This window comes from Octopus bimaculoides, chromosome 7 (genome assembly GCF_001194135.2).
Source record: "Octopus bimaculoides isolate UCB-OBI-ISO-001 chromosome 7, ASM119413v2, whole genome shotgun sequence".
NCBI lineage: Eukaryota > Metazoa > Mollusca > Cephalopoda > Octopoda > Octopodidae > Octopus > Octopus bimaculoides.
The window spans coordinates 46,148,406-46,154,506 of NC_068987.1; the positions used below are offsets into that span (position 1 = coordinate 46,148,406).

Genomic DNA, 6,101 nt, shown 5'->3' on the forward strand with positions numbered 1-6,101 from the left:
TATATATATATATATATATATATATATATATATATATGCATATATACATATATATATGTACATACTTACATATATATGCGTATACATATGCATTTATGGGTACAAGACGTCATAAAATGTAAACATGAAATACGAAATACGGAAACATGGAATACGAAATCTTTTTGCGAACAAAGAAAGAAACAAATGGAAAGAAGACAAGTAACGTAAAGAACAACCCTTCATCAGTTGTCGCTTGTTTTATCTACTCCACATTTCGAGCAATTACGACAAGATGTGTCTTCGAGAAAACAGTTGCTCCCGCAAAGCAAAATAAAATTTAGGTTTTATGGAGAATCAAAGTTGGTAACAAAAACAGGACAGTGAAAACAAACGGCAAGGGCTGCTAAGCCATAACGAGGTGAGGTGGCGAACGCTGGAGGAACAAGCTTTGACAGGAGAAAAGATAGGAGAGGAGACAGACAAGAATGCGTCTGATCTGTGTGACAGATCAAAAGAAAAGAAAGAAGCTCAAGTTAGGAAAAGAAAGATGGCCGATGGTCACGTGTGAGCAACAAGAGAGTAAAGGAGGAAGAGTGAGAAAGAGAGAGGGACAGATAGAGAACGGTGAAGGAGAGAGGAAAAGAATTAGAGAAAGGATGAGAGAGAAAAAAACCAAAGGGGGAAAAGGGGAGATAAAAAGAATTAGAGAACGGAAGAGAGAGGAAACGAAAGGGGAGATGGAAAGAAAACAATGCAAGATAGAGTCGCATTGGAATTACTAAGATAAACTTACTTGGAAATGGATGCGTGGTGTTCAATCATATAATAATATTATATTATTATATTATTATATGACCGAACACCACGCATCCATTTCCAAGTATACACACACACACACACGCACGCACACACACACACATACACACACACATAAAGATAAACATAGTAAAAAAGGGTCCGTAAGAAAACTCATTTAAATAAAAGGGTTGGGAACTACTGTCCTAGGGTATACAACAGCATTATACACTAATATTAGCCATAAGCTTTTCGTAGATCATCTAAAAATCTATACCCGAAATATTTACAACACCGAAAAACAGCCGGATTTAATTGCATTTTCCACTAATGAGTTTCGCCGAAAGAAATATTCATAATTAACAATCGAACGCGGTTTGGGGAACTGAGTGTTAATGGTCTCTCTTTTTACTTTGTTATAGGTATGGATGAAAATATTTCATGCAAATATTTTATACAACTTTTCTCAAAGAAATACTTCAAAATGAGATAAAGTCGATTTTAAAAACTCCTGATTATAAGCTCGCTGGGACCATTAGAGCTTATACTGGCTGTTATTAATTAGAAAGAAAGGGAATATTTATAATAATGGAATATCACTTCCTTTTATAAAATAACTACCTGTTTATACACTCTTTCTACAACTGTTAAGCAGTGTCTTGATAATAAATAATCGAAGGCAAAGCAATAAAAAAGCGTGAGCCTCGTAGACTTTTGGAAACAGAAAAATATAGATCGTTGATCTACGGTTGACTATCAGTTATGTGGTAATACTTATACAATGTATACAAGTAGCTAAACTGTTAACCATAAAAAAAAAACTGAATGAAATACAAAATTGACAGCAAAATGTGAACCCTTGACAAAAAATACTGCTCATTCTCACATAGTAGCTATAAGTTGTCAGTGAGAAACTCCATCATTTGACGAGAAGAGAGTAACTGGCAGACAAATTGTTAACAAACTTTTCAGTGGAAATTAACCAGCAACATACGAAGAGATGCAGAGATAGTCGATAGAAATCACACAGAATCCTGTCAGGAAGATTCATTCTACAGAAAAACCTTCACTGAAAAGTTTAATGAGGATACGGTGTGACTTGGAAAAAAACCCAAGAGGAATATTTCTCTGTATTTCATCAAAACTGTATTAATGGCGATATTCTGAAAACTGTCAAAGTTAAACTTCAGGGTAAGAAAGCAGCAGAAGGAGATTCGATTGACAGCTCCATTGTACAAATAATGTAAGCTCTTCTATCGGAGGAGCTTATCAATTTTTACAAGTAAGCTATTAGTGTGGATATAATTTTACTAAACTAACTGGTATTGACAAAAACATGTCTCAGGTACCAAAGAACAAGACCCCAAAATGGCAAGAAATTACCGACTAATTTTAAAACGAGCAAAAACTACAAGCCAGCCTAGTAACATAGCATCTTTACCAGTGGCCTATTTCCCTGATATTCACCGGGGAATGTTACAGGTACCTAAAGATTGAAGAAATATATCCTACCTTGGCGCTTGTAACAAAGAACATGTAACAAGGGAATACTGCACCCAGATACAAGAAAATCGTAATGCCTAGGACTCTCTCTGTAAATCGTGATGCGTTCACTAGATCAGTACACATACCAGCATTAGGCTTTCCGATTGGATGCTGGATGAAATCCGAACTCTTGATGATAAACCCGAAAAATAATAACTACCATTAGAAATTTGCACACCAGATCTGTCTAAACAAAACAAGGAGACAGAGTTTTAACATCGATTCAAACAGGCTTTAAGTGCCTCATCGTATCTCTTCGACATCTGCTAATTGTCGCTTATCGAAATGCATTTATGGACCAAGTTAACATTTATGAAGCAAATAACATTTTGAGAGTTGGAAAAGTTCTCCGGGGTATGTCACCTTGATTCATTATCAGAGTCATAGATCCAAGGAAGTCGCGTAGCTTGGGAACATTCGAACGTCATGTACGGTATAGTTTGTCTGGACCAACAATTCCAATTGACAATAACATGGCTAACTGGAGTAACTTCTTGGATCAAGTACCATCCCCAGTAGAAAATGAAGCATGGCTAAGTTACATGAAAATTTCTAAGTGACACGAACATGGATAAATGGAATAGTCCGTTATAACAGGTATCACTTTGAAGTATTTGCTTTTGCAATCCATGAACAGGAAATGACAACTAAATACCTGATCTATAAAAGGGACAAGAATTAACGTAAAATATTTATACATGACAACCGATGCAGATTTTGTAGGTTTAGGTGATACGACCCACATCATAAGTAGCTATCATCACAGTACAATGTGACTATGAAGCATCATGGAGTAACCCAAACACTAAAACAATGTAATTTATAGAAAGGATAATCTTGAAGATCAAAATACAAGGAGTTACAGTGATGTAGAGGGAATACTCACCCATAATATGAAAGAATACTGGTGGATTGTTCTTGTGAAGACCTTTGTAAGATGTGGTATGCACAACAGACTAGACATAATGATCTGGGACAGAGAAAATAGAAAGTATGTGCAGTAGTAGAAATCAGTTGTTCAACAGAAGTTGATATAACGTTAAAGATGGGGCAAAGGAAAACTGCTATGCCAACCTATTGCAAAATGTGAAGATTCTGTACCTGAAATATCCCTTCAACTACAGGGATAAGGCCTGAAATTTTTTAGGGTTTGGGTGGGTGACTAGTTTCGCCAATTCTGAAGGATTCGTGAAGCTGTGAAAGGTTCAGCACCCATGCGATCTACAGTTATAACAAAGCGAACTGGGCCTATCCATAAAAGGGAAAAATTGCTACAAATTTGGGTTGAAGATCAGATCTAAAAACGAACACCGTCAAGTCTGTTTACTGTGCAGTCGAAGGCCAGAAGTCTCTAAAGAAGCGTTCCGGAGAAGAATACAGTCAAGAATCTTTAGCAAGTACTGACTGGTTCAAAAGATTTAAAGAAAAATTCCAACTTCATAACGTTTGAGCGACTGGAGAAGCGGCGAGTGCAGATGAGGAAGCAGCTGGTAAGTTTGTTAGCTATTTGAACGAAATAATTACGGATGAAAACTATCTTGCAGAACAGATTTTTAATGTGGATGAAACAGGAGTATTTTGGAAATGCATGCCAATACGAATTTACATCAACGAAGAAGCCAAATGCATGCCTGGATTTAAAGCATTTAAGGACAGGCTGACTCTACTGCTTGGCGGGAACATTGCAGGGTTTACACTGAAAGCTTTCTTAATTTACCACTCAGAAAACTCGCGTGCGTTCAAGGATGTAGATAAGCACACATAACCCGTCTGCTTTTGTTCTCAGTTTAAAGCATGAATGACACGAGGAGTGTTTGAAGACTGGTTTCTGAATTGTTTTATTCCTGAAGTTCGTGGATATTGTTTGGAGAGAGGAATTCCTTTCAAGATTTTATTGCTTCTGGATAATGCGCCTGGACATCCATCTCATCTATCGCATCTTCATCTCGACGTGAAAGTGGAGTTTTTCGGTTGAACACGACTCCACTCATCCAGCCAATGGATGAAGGTTCGATTGCTACACTGAAGACTAACTATCTTCGAACCACCTTCGCTCAAGCCATAGTCACCGACCAAAAACTATCACTATGCGAGAATTTTGGAAAAAGTGCAATATTCTGACGTGTATCAAGAATATCGCTACCGCTTGGGAGGCTGTGACAAAGAAATGTATGAAAGGCGTCTGGAAAATTTGTGTTGGAAAACGCTTTGTTGACACTCTTGATGGATTTAACAGGAACATGAACTTGAAATGATCCGCGGGAAAATAGTAAAACTGACTAAAGACCTTTCTTTGGAGTGTGAAGTTGAAGATATAGAAAATTTGCTAGACCAAGAATCCGAAGAACTTACAAATGAAGAGCTAACTGAATTGAAAAAAGAATACGTGGAAGAAAATAAGAGGTAAGTGGAGAAAGAAGAGGAGGTGCCAGAAAGGGGTTTCACTACAAAAGAATTATCAGAAGGTTTATTTCAACTGAATAAACTTCTTTCATACTTTGAAGCAATGAACCCAAACATCGAACGATTTGCTAGGATTGAACGGATGGCACACGATGTGTTTCGTTAGTATCGTGAAATTCATGAAGAGAAAAAGAAACAAATAATTCAGACAAAGCTTATCATTTTTATCATAAAAAAAAAAAAAAACAACTCCCGCAACTAGAACTGCTACCTCAGCAAACAGCATTGAGGAGCCACAGTCTACAATAAGTTTTTATGTAAGTTCTGCAACTGTTTCTTACACTACATTGTGTATTTCTTGTGTTTGCATTCTTTGATACTTTTCTATGAACAAATAACACTGTTGTAGTATAATACAAAATGATGTGTGTTCATATATATATATATATATATATATATATATATATATATATATATATATATATATATATATATATATATATATATATATGCGTACATATATGTATGCGTGTGTGTGTGTGTGTTAATGTGTATGTATATTAAAAAAATGGCAAAAGAAGAGGAGGAGTTACGCAATCAGTTTCATTACCTTATAACTAATTCTGCTATATGTAACTGCACACCTGGTGCTGAGTGTTAGTGCAGCATCTTATAGCTTCCTCAGAGCCATTTGTGTATATACTCGCATACACACACACACATATGCCATCTATGTATGTATACATACGTACACGTATGGAACAGGTAGCAAGTCGATGCAGTTACATGTGATTAATAGTAAACTATAAGATAACAAAGCAACAACAACAAGAGTTTTAAATTTTTATAAAGGTGGTGTTTAATGAGGATTTATCTACATCTTAGAATATGGCTCTACCCTAAGAGAATGCATGTCATCTTGCCAGAATAACAGAGAAGCGATATGTGCTCATCGCTGATATCCAATGTAATCAGAAAATAAATCACCTTTACAGCCTGCAGTGAATATCTTTAAAAACTAATGTTTTAAGTGAACTTGCCATTGCTGAGAAATGTATACCGCGCGAACAAAACAACAGTTACAGGTCAGAATATATAAATATTGTCGCGAGAAAGTAACACTAATTGCGGTGTTTCAGTACAGATTAATATATAATATAACACACGTACTCAGGTCATAGGTAGGCAAATGCACGCACGCACACGCACACACACACACACACACACAAGCACACACATATACTTACATACACACAGACATTTACACTCACTCGGGCGCAAACACAAACTCACACATACATCCACTCACACACTCACATATGCACGCACAGCACAAACAGACGCACACTCACACACGCACAAGCCCGCGCGCACAC

The 6,101-nt window shown here is 36.6% G+C and overlaps 1 protein-coding gene across 1 annotated transcript in view; it reads right to left on the minus strand.

Moving 5' to 3' along the window:
- Positions 1–6,101, minus strand: part of LOC106873181 (basic helix-loop-helix ARNT-like protein 1) — a 789,862-nt gene that overhangs the window by 536,998 nt on the left and 246,763 nt on the right. The gene's annotated exons all lie outside the window — the stretch shown is intronic.